Raw genomic sequence first — 12,193 nt, 5'->3', positions numbered from 1 at the left:
GCATGTGTGGGGATCAACCGACAGAATGGAGCAAGTGGTTGAGTTTTGGTACAATACTTCCTTTCACTCTGCTATTGAGTCTACCCCCTTTGAAGCTCTGTATGGGTACCCGCCTCCTCTCCACATTCCTTACTTCAAAGGTGACTCCGCGGTTCATGTTGTGGATGAAAGCTTGGTTACTCGAGAGGCTATGATTGAGGTGCTGAAACATGCTCAGCGTCGTATGAAGAGTCAGCATGACAAACACCGGTCTGATAGAAAGTTCTCTACTGGTGATTGGGTCTACTTGAAGCTACAACTGTATCGCCAAAATACTCTCCGTGATCCTCAGTTTCAGAAACTTAGCCCTCGATACTTTGGGCCTTCAAGAACCTCGACAAGTATGGTGAAGTTGCTTATAAGCTTCAGCTCCCAGCCGACTGTAAAATCCACTCGGTATTCCATGTGTCGCAACTCAAGAGGAAGATAGGTCCTATAGCCCAGCTGCATGGTTCTCTGCCAGTGATGGGCAATTATACCTTTTTGGAGCCTGTTCAGTAACTCGACAGGCGTTTGGTTAAGCGAAGAAACATGCCAGCTACTCAAGTCTTGGTGCATTGGGCGAATTCATTTCCAGAGGATGCTACGTGGGAATTCCTTCACGACATGGAGGAGCGTTTTCCGCATTTCAAACCTTGGGCACAAGGTTTATGCGATGGGGGGAGATTTGATAGTGATATGCAATAGGAATAAGCGCGAAGGATGGAGACTTAAATAATGTGGTGCATGGGTGCAAGCAACACAAGAGAATAGAGGATCAAATCAACCATGTGCGCGGAGCGTGAGGAGAATATAGTTAGTTAGCTTGTTGTGATGATGTCATTTGTGTGCATGCAGCGTATATAAGTTGCTTTTCCCATTTTATAAGGCTTCATTGTTATGAATTAATGCAAAATATCTCTTCCACTTCTTCCTCTCATAGTGCACTACGCATAGGTACTCTCTCAGTCGTCGTTCCTAGCACCGGCGGCCCTGACTTCGTACCACTCTCGTGGCACCCCAACCTAAATCTTTATCCCAATTCTCAGGCAATTCACATATATCATCAATACGACCCCGAGAATAATTGTCATGTTCGATCCCAATTCCCAGGCGATTCACGTATATCGGTGGGATCGCTCAATAATTGGATACCGCGGTGGAGAGAAAGCAAATCGCGTAGGATGGAGGGTTGGAGACATGTGATGAATTTGTAGGGGAGGGGGAGGAGACGACGACTGCGGCGGTGGTGGAAGGGGAGTATTCAACGAAGGGGTTTGTGGTGGGGGATAGGGTGGAGGGAGTAAATTAGGAGGGCGGAAGACGTTTTCATACCTGAGGTGGTGGTGGCGGCTGAATGCATGCGGCGGGAGATCCATTTGGGCGGCTTTGCGTGAGCTAGAATCAGGGGTATCGAAACGGGTACCCGCGGCTATCCGCACCCGATTTTGTGGGTACCCGAACCCGAAAATTCAAATTTTTACCTACCCGAACCCGACCCGCAAGGCTAAACGGGTACCTCGAATACCCACATCGGATACCCGAACCTGCAGCTGCGGCTACCCGTACCCGCTGAGTACATGTTTGATGTAATGAACCACTACAATATTTATATATATTTTGTCTAATTAATTCTCTTGGATGTGGGATAAACATTTAAATGCATAAGAAGCAAACAAAGTCTAAGTCTTTGTTTTAGTAGACCGGTTGTGAGCATCGTCCACTTTAAGGTAACACGGTCAGTTATGAACAAAGAAAAACAAGAATTTCACAACCCAGATAGGCTTTGGCTACCTATCATGAAAGGTTACAATGTCAGTCCGATATTTCTAAGCCTTACTGGTATAGCACTGAATTGGATCTAACAGCAAGACAAGTCTATATGCTATCTACTGAAAGACGAGGTCTTGATAATTTATTTCTTAATCAATGTACGTTAGCATTGAGCATACAGTATTAATTGCGCACTATTTTGACTTGCCAAAAGGTGCGGGTTTTTCGTAACCCAAGAATCCTGGCATATTGGGCAGTGTAGATTAATATCTAGCGGTGCTAGGATTGCTATTATATTGAATCGTGCGCGAGGTGAGTCTCGTTTGATAATGTCCTCAAGAGGAGCGCGAAAAAAGGTTTTATTATTCAGAAAACTGGTCAATTGTAATTTAATTATTCCATGAATAATAAATAAGTGTCTCATAATTCTTGATCTCACTAAGCGTCAAGCGACACTTGACTAGAGACAAGGCAATTCCATCTTGAAAGGTATAAACCTTTTCATGGAATTTCTAATGCTAAAATGTTCCAAGCAATGTATAGATATAGTATTCCTAAGAGAATCTCTACATTTTTTCTAGCGTTCTGAAAGGACTTAGATGCTTAGAATGTGTTTCTCTTTAATCCTTTATCTTAAACTGCTAGACAACCAGTTTCCTACGCCAGATGTCAATCTTAGTTGTTTGCAACTTTGTAGATTTCATCATCGTAGAGTACCAATAATACCATACATAATGCACTTTCAACTTCCTTGTGCTTACAAACAATTAAGGGCACAAGTCAAATTCCAGACATTTGGCAATTTTGATAAAAACACATATACTATGATTTAGATGCTTGCCTAAGACCATGAAGATCTTCATAAGCTTCTAATCATGTGTTCCATGCCTTTAATTACATACCCATTAGGATGTTCTATGTAGATGATCTCCTCAAGACTTCTATTTATAGAATGCTGTCTTGACAATCATAATACATACATTCTAATTTATGTAAGTTCTAAATAGACAATGAGATCGAATAAATCCTGGCACAACGACAGTGAGAAAATGTTCTCTTTGGGTATAGCTCATTGTCATTGTCTAGCCATTTTGAGATCCACATATACACTTGTAGATATACTAGCTCCCACTGACTAACACAACCTATAGGTAGTATTGCAAGTCTTGTAAAATAGGTTGTCTATCTTAGATTATAGTTTGGAACCTATCACCTTTTCAAGGATGAATATCCAAATAAACCAGTGCTACATTGTAGTTAAAGGGATTTTGCTCAAGTTAATATAAGACTGAGTCTTAGGACACTCTTAGACCCATGAACTTGTTATGTTCCTTAGGAACGCTCCCACTACGACAAGTTCTTACAATCTTAGGTACTGAAGTTGATCTAATTATTGCACAAGTTTCTAATGGTATGACTTATTGGTAATGTGGAAAATCCGATATCTCTCTGTATGTTGAGAGTTATCATGTTGTTAGGCTTTTAGTTCATTTCTTGATCTTCACAAGAATTCTATCCTTGATGATTACAGAACTTATATTCTTATATTATTAGGGACAACCTTAAAACATACCTCAGTACTCAACTCCAATTACTTGGAAACCTTTCCAACACGTGTTGGAACAACATTACACCTTGAGATGTGCTAGACTAGAGTCGCTCTAGTCCACAACTCATGTTTTGTAGAAGGTACTGATGTTGGTAGTTTCTTTAAGGTGTTGCTCATTATTTCTAACGCTTATCCCATCAATGATAAGATTTTTACGAGTACAACTCATCACTTAATCAAACTTGTCTTATAAGACTCCGATTTCTTCTTACATAACTATCCAATTCTTTATAAGAATGCTTGGATTCGTCAATGGAGATTAGACTCCCACTACTGATCATGACCCTTTCGCTCGTCTCCTTATGGTATAAACCATTGAGGCTCGCTAGTCTTTCTATATTGCATTCCTGTAAGTGTTAATCTCTTGAAAAATCAAATGATTCTAACTTACAGTGCATCAAACAGACACTCTCAACTTTCAAGTTATTTACAAAATGTTAAATCTTGATAGTTTAGATCAGTTTGAACAATTACTAAGTATTTTCTTGGCTTTAAGACTAAGAGCCATAAATACTTTAGCATTCATTGTTTAAGAAGTTGATGTGTTGTTTAATACTCAATCTTATTGCATTTATATTGTTTTAATACTATAATGTCTTAAGCATCAATCATAAAACAATAATTGAGCATCAATAGCTCCCACAGCAATAAATGCCTAACTGGATTAAGATTTCTTACTTAGAAGTTGCATTGTCATGTAAGTCATTGTCCTTCTTAAAAGAGGTCAATCCAACTTACAAAGCATCTTCACTTCGCTTTTAAACAAACATTGATTGACAATTCAGACTCCCATGATTTCCATATCTAGTCTTTTGTTCAAGAGAACTAGGACTTAGGAAAAATGCAGCCTTTATGAATTGGTCATCCATCATGTTATTTCCTATAATAGTAATATAACGACTATTATTCTAAAGGTTTTCTACCTTTCATAAGAAGAAAGGTTTATAGAGCCTTTATTTGGTTATGATAACTAAAGCTTGATATTTTTATTCTTATCATAAGGAGAAAGTTTGAAAGTATTGAGTCATTTCATACCTTGCTCGATGATCTAGAGCCTTCCACAATTTATTCGGTTATCAAAATTTGTTGCATTCATTTTATGAAACTACCGCTCATGAAGTCAAAACCAATGTCTATCAGTTTAGAGTATTGACCGTGTGATTTTTTGTTTTGAGGTTCGGTGAATTTTACATCGGTGATGTACTTAGAGAATGTATTTTGTATAATTTCAGGTTTATTATTTGTTGAATATTTAGTGTAGTTCTAATCTTTTTTTTTTGTCTCTTGACAGAAAATTGTAATATAGAATGAGGTAAATGACAAAATGTGGATTAATGCCGCTAATGTTGTTAGATTATTGTTTTAGTTATTGGGATGAACCATTAAGCTAATCATCGAATAGTCTTCCTATTTAAGTGGCCTTTATGTATTATTATTGTTATTAAAGATCTATATATAGGTTGAGTCGTATGAATTATCAATGCTTTTGGTAAATTGAATGTATTAGTATTTTGTTTTGCATTTAATTCTTATTTAATGTTTTAATTTAAATGAATCGTTTAGCTATCTGTTTTATAAATTATTGCTCCATGTCAATATTTTATATTTTTTGTTATTAAATGTATATAATATATAAAAAGTAGTAACACGTTTATTTAAATTTGTCTAACATTATTTGAAACCTGTTTATTTATATTATAGAATTTGTATATAGAAAATATTTCATGAGATGTTATATTTTCACCTCTAATATACTCTCTTTGAAATTATATCATCTGTGGATAACATGAGTTTTAACGAGAAATTGGTAAAGTAAGAGAGATTAGATAATGGAGAAAAAGAGAGTAAGAAACGAAGGATAAAAAATCGATAAAATATGAGTAAAAGTTTAAATTTTTTCAATGGTAATACTATTTTTTTTGCACATCTTAAAATAATAAAATATGACTATTTTTCGTGAAGAGTAGTATTTTTAATTATTATGATATGTTTGTTTTGAGCATTAAATAATGTTGTAATCTATCTATACATATATAAAGGGGGAGTTTTGGGGATATTTATGTAAATGTCATTTTAGTTAAAAAATACTACGAATAAAGATAAAATGTGTGATTAAAGGGTCTCTAAACATGATTAAATGTTAAAACGTATGATTATGATAATTCTAATAACTAATAACGTATTTTTTTAATCAATGGGAGACAATGACCATTGGAATTATATTTAATTCAATAAAACCTATAATTGAGAACGGTTAAAATTCCAATGCAATTTATTACTACTTTAATTTATAATAAATTAAATTAGGATCACTAAGAGTCAATAGAGAAGAATACAAAAGGGATTAGAATGCCAAAAGCTACTAAATTTTCTATAAATACCAATTCTCTTATTTAAAATTGTAATGACCGTGGTGGAAAAAGAAGTGTTGTGATTCTCATGTGTTGCTGCATAAGATGTGCTATTTTCGTCATGCACTGAAAGGTTTCACGGTGAAAGTCCAGCAAATGCATTGTTAAAGGAAGAAAGAAAATGAACATTATGTCTGAGAAGATTGAGGAGTTACAAAAAATAATAGATGAAGCATGGAGGAGTTGCTGGAAATTGCAGGCGATGAAATATAGAGAAGAAGATTGAGGAGGCAATGAAGAGTAGAGAAGATGATGGAGGAGCGTCGCAATCGTGAGAAAGAGGGAGACTATCACTATTTAACTAAATTAAGTAACTCATAATAGATATAGGTCAATTTTATAATTATTCTGCAATGATAATTATTTTTAGCCCAGTTTATTTAATTTACATTTTTTAAATTTATTTTTGTTCAATTATTTGATTTTAAGAAGTTATTTATCGGGGCCTTCGAGGTTTAGCTGTTTTATAATTTTTGGTTTCTTTTATCATATTTGGCTCAATATTCAATTTTTCAATTTGGAAAATAATTAAATTCTGTTTATAATAAATTGGTTTGGCACAATCTATCCCTATAATTATAAATGGTTTAATTATATTAAATATCATGTGTTATTGAGTATTTTAGTAGAGATAATTCAGTTGCAATCTATCCCTATAACTATCGAGTTCAAATACTTTGCACGTATTTGAATTTACAAAAAAAATGCTTCTATTCTTTACAATTTAATCACAAATTTTAAAATCGTATTCATGAATTCATTTAAAAACTATAAGTAATTATAGAATGATTACTTCATGAGTTGGGTTAGTTGATTTTCTGGTACAATAATATCAATGAAAATTATAGTACTAATTTAAAATGATCAAATAAAAAATAGCATGTGTCGAACAATAAATTAATTGAATATGTACAATGCAAAATAAAATGAATCAACTCAATATTTGACCAAGTTTTAGATTCATATATAAAAGGGGGTTTTGGAGAAAATAACAAATAATCATTATGCATATTTTTAAGAAATTAGAGAGTGGAAGTATATTATTTATTTTTTATTTTTATGATAATTTGGAGAAGAGGAAGTGAGAAATTTAAAGAAAATTAATACTAATACATATCTCCATATAACTGAGATGTCCAATGTTTAAATATATTTATGTTTACATTGTATTGTAGTTATGTTTAATGGATCATATTTTAATTTTCAAGCTATGCAATTTTTAAAGAATATACATTTTATTTAAAATATAAATAAATTACAAGAAAGGTTTTTGAATTGAATTGGGGAAAATGAAATGAATTTTTTTTTGAAGATGAATTAAAAATATTTGAGAGAATTAAATTAAATTGTGATATAGTTTTGGTGTTTCTGGGGTATTAATTATTGTAGGTATTGCAAAACTCAAAATGGAGTAAAATAACGTGACATAATTAACTGTGGGTTCTGAGACGGGGGTTTACCGTTTATGGTATGTGATGTGAACAGCCATAGTATAAATGAATGAATGAACCGGTTAATAATATTATACAATTATGGATCATTATTGTTAATATACTTATACTGATGCATGATCGAGTCAATTCCATTGTATCAAAAGTTTTAAATATTATACAATTATGGATATTGTCAATATACTTATACTGATGCATGTTCGAGTCAATTCCATTGTATCAAAAGTTTTAAATATTAGATAATAATGTTGTGTAATATTTAATGCTCAATAATAATGACGATATTTAATTTCTTTTATTCCAATCAAATATATGAAATATAATTTAAACCTAATTTTTTTTATAAATTTCAATATTTAAAATGATATTCATATAGATTTTTATGAGTTATATAAAAGTGGAGTTTAGGGGGAAATTTTTCAACATGTTTTTTAATTTTTTTAATTAAAATTGCACTTTGTTGATATGAGTAAGGATTATCAAGTAGGTCAACCCAGTGTAAGATATCGAATACAAATCTAAAACCCTCAAAATAGAATAAGTGATCAACAAAGTAAAATTGAACTAGGGGAGCGGAGGGAGAATTAATTGATATTTGACTTATTTGTTGGTCATGATGAGTATATTTTAAAGTTAAGGGTTTAGGATTTAGGTATCAAGGTTTGGGTTTTTAGTGTATATGGTCACTATATTGCAATGAAATGAAGCTCAACCAGGAAGTGTCTCACCAGTGCAATCTTAAATTATTGCAACGTAAACTTGCTCTTGCAATTATAACTCAACGATTAATTCATATTTTCACATAATTAGAATGCTTTTTAATTTTAAGTCATTTGAGGAGATTATGCAGATTGGTAATGCAAGTGATGAAATGATTGCAATATACATACTTTCAAACATTTTTACAATAATATAAGAAAATAGGTTAAATTTTTACATTTTTAGATGATTATCACAATATTAATATGTATAATAATAATATTAATAATATTAATAATAAGAAGGTATTATTAGTTGTGTGATAATTATGAGAAGTAGAAATGAAAAGGTTTTTGAAAATAAATTTAATTGAGAGGTGGAAGTATAAAGTTTTTTTTGAAGATATATTGATTACCTATTTAAAAATTTGAAGTTAAATAGCAGTAGTCCACTATTAATAAAACCTCTATAATATTAATTTTTTTATTATTATTGTAATCTTTGGGGAGGTAGAAATGAAAAGATTTTTGGGTTCGCGTAGTAACGGAGAGAAGTGAAAAGGTTTTAGAAGAGGTGAAGAATTGAAAAGATTTTGCAAAGTGATCTTAATATTTTTTTGCAATATTAAAGTCGATCTTTTAAAGTTACATTTTGGGGATATTTTCTTTTTTAGAAATAAAATATTATATATTACTCCCTCCGTCTCACTTTAGGAGTCCCGGTCACTTTTGCACACTCGTTTTGTAAAAATAATAATAAATAGTTAAAGTGGAGAAATTGTAAAGTAAGAGAGATAATAATGTACACAAGACTATTCTCTATATTATTTTCTCTTTTATTTTATCATTTCTTCACTTTAACTATTTATTATGATTTTTACAAAACGGGTGTGCAAAAGTGATCGAGACTCCTAATATGGGACTGAGGGAGTACTATATGTGCTTTTCTAAGTCTAATTATTCTCACCTTTAATTGCTTTCTTCACTCAGAGATTATAAGTCTAATTATATATTAGTATGGGGAAATAATTAGGTTCAGGGTTTAGTATTTATGATTTAAATGTATCGAGTCACTCTTATTCATCTCAAATCTACAATATAGTTTTGTAGATAAATATTAGTTATAGTGTAACACCCCCCTACCCGACCATCTACCGGCTGAATAGGTGATGTTACGAAAGAGGCGCATCAATTATGGCAATTTAAAATTTCATTATCGTAACAAATTGAGACCATTACTTACATAGAAAAGCATATAAGTTTATATTTCCTCGAAAATTAATTTATCAACATTAAACTAAACGCAACTGATTTTAGAATATCATAATCTGATTTCTAAACATGCCACCACTCTATACCACAGATAACGTTCAGTGACCCGACGAGGATGCAGCACTGACGCAGACTTGAATAAACATCGACCGATACTCCCCAATGCCGACTAACCTGTAGCACACCCAACACTTTAGCCAAAATTCTCTACAAGCAATAATCATATAACTTAAAATTCTTTAAATTCTTATTATTTTATTTACCAATCATTACCGCATATATCATATTAGTATTGTCGTATTAATTTCTAACATAAATAGGGCAGCATCTCCTCTATAACCAACACATGCTCAGAACCCAATAATAGGCGATATCAAACCGAGAATTTATCAACAATCATGAGCTTTCATATGAAGCTTCTAATATTTCACATGATATCCACACATTAACATTGGCAATTTATAGACGTCATTACACGTATCTACATACTCGTACCAGTAGTCACATCTTCATCTACGACTTTAAATTTCCAACTATGTCATCAGAAGGGTATAATAATACGAAAATTCCCATATGTCATAAACTATGTCTGCAAATCTCAGATTCTCAATATTTATATCAAAATTCAACAAAACCATGTAACATAATCCATTTTCACGTATAATATAATAGATGTTTCACATAATCTCACATTATAACTCGTATATTATCATACATGTATTGTCACATATATCATCACGAATATTTTGATCGACACTATCACATAACTTTCACATATGGCCCCTTAATGTGCTTAGTGACAGACTAGGGTACGCGGATCAGATCAGAAACAGAATCAGATGCAAACGCGGATATTGTCCTCAAGAGGACTCCGCACAGACCACCCATTTAGGGTGCAGACAGATAATCAAACCACCCATTTAGGGTGCAGATAGATAATCAAATCACCCATGAGGGTGCATATCAGACAAGCAGATATCAGACAGATCAGATTTCAGACAGATATCAGACGATCTTATAATATAACAGATGTTTCACGTATAATATAACAGATGTTTCACATAATCTCATATTATAACTTATATATTATCATACACGTATTGTCACATATATCATCACGAATATTTTGATCGACACTATCACATAACTTTCACATATGGCCCCTTAATGTGCTTAGTGACAGACTAGGGTACGCGGACCAGATCAGATGCAGACGCGGATATTGTCCTCAAGAGGACTCCGCACAGACCACCCATTTAGGGTGCAGACAGATAATCAAATCACCCATGAGGGTGCATATCAGACAAGCGGATATCAGACAGATCAGATTTCAGACAGATATCAGACGATCTTCGCTTCGGTTATCCAGAAGACGAGAGATCACAGATAATGTAGCGCTGCTGTCCTATGGCATGCCAATTGTACCCACAGAACACACTCAAGCACGGGGCATAAGCACAGACAAGTATACTTTATTATCAATGATTTCCAACATAACACATCCATACAGACAGATCAGGCATCATCACAAATCGATCAGACATATTTCACATGAAAATCTTGTTTGTATACATCTCACCATCTTTACAGTCACAATCATATTCTTCCCTTTCATACTTCATTACCAAATCATTCAATAATTCATCTTACTTTCACATTTTACCTCATAAGTCTTTTACCACATAATTAATCATGATTTACCAAGCAATATGTCACATAATAATCACATTAAAGCACGTAAGGGAATCATGCCATTTAAGTGCTGAGCATGCTACCTGATAGGCTTATGAGCATAAGCCCTTTTTCCATCTTAATGTTCCAGTCACTCCGGTCCCTTTCTATTCCATTTCGGCTATCGCCGAGAAACCTCTCGCTTTACTTACTAATCACATGCAATCCACATTAATTTATAGAAAGAGAATACTACTATGAGCTAAGCTCCTTCCTTTAACCTTATTTAATATCCCAGATGTATAGTAATTCATTGATTCATCAATTAACTTCTTATATAACAATTGCACTGGACTGATTTCACATTAATGTTCTACATCCATTCAAAAGGATTTAGAGGCTAAAAATAAATACCCCATGAAGTCTATTTTACAATGAAACAAGATTCACTCAAAAATTCCTAATGGTTTGAGAGATATTATCCTTTTACAAGAGACTAACAAAATCAAACAGTTTCTGGCAATAGTTTCTACACAATTTTATAAATAGTATTTAAACTCTTTAATTAATCACAAAATTCAAAGAATAACTAAACACCTTATAGTAAATTTAGAAATTATGCAATCAAGTTTTCATCGACCTTAAGTTCCCGGAATATTTCAGATAACACATACCAAAATATGCCAGTGTACCAAAATTTGGACAGTTTGTAGCTGTATTATGTTGGAATCGTGCTTGGTCAAATGATTTTTGACTAATACTAAATGGTGTAAGACATTTAATTTTGTCAATTTAAAGGCAATAGCGTCGATCTACGTTTCGAGTAGATGACCGTAGTATATTCATTTCTCAAATCCGATTCCCGGTGAGTGAGAAATAATATATTAAAGTTGGTCACAATAAAGCTAGAAATGAGCTATGTGAAGAGACTAAGGGATTAATTAACTAAGTGTTAATTATCCCACATCAGGGATGATTAACTTCTTTGATGAAGTATTTAATCAGATGAATTATCATGTGTAATAATTATCAAGGAATAAGACGGGTGGAAAAGCCCACACGCGCGCGCCGCCGCCACCCGCCTGCGACCCACGAACCGCGCACTGTGCACCGTGACCCGTGTCCCGTGTCCCGTGCCCCGTGTGCCGGGTGCCTTGTGCCTTGGATCTTGTGCCTTGGATCTTGGATCTTGGATCTTGGCAATTGGTCTTTGGGCTGTTCTTTGGAGCTGGTCGTTGAGTGTGGTTCGTGCCCCGCTTGTTCTTTTTAGACCATCCCAAACTCCACGCT

The 12,193-nt window shown here is 33.4% G+C and overlaps 1 long non-coding RNA gene across 1 annotated transcript; it reads right to left on the bottom strand.

The window, feature by feature from the left end:
* Positions 1 to 9,152: 9,152 nt before the first annotated feature.
* Positions 9,153 to 11,724, bottom strand: LOC121774893. The gene is made up of 2 exons (XR_006045061.1): positions 11,008 to 11,724; positions 9,153 to 9,406 (listed from the first exon to the last, which is right to left on the bottom strand). It is a non-coding gene; the product is annotated as an uncharacterized LOC121774893 (long non-coding RNA).
* Between the last annotated feature and the right edge of the window lie 469 nt (positions 11,725 to 12,193).

The sequence above is a fragment of the Salvia splendens genome, chromosome 17, assembly GCF_004379255.2.
Source record: "Salvia splendens isolate huo1 chromosome 17, SspV2, whole genome shotgun sequence".
Classification (NCBI taxonomy): Eukaryota; Viridiplantae; Streptophyta; class Magnoliopsida; order Lamiales; family Lamiaceae; genus Salvia; species Salvia splendens.
Note: the sequence above shows the minus strand (reverse complement) of the source record. Positions and strands in the feature narration are given on the sequence as shown.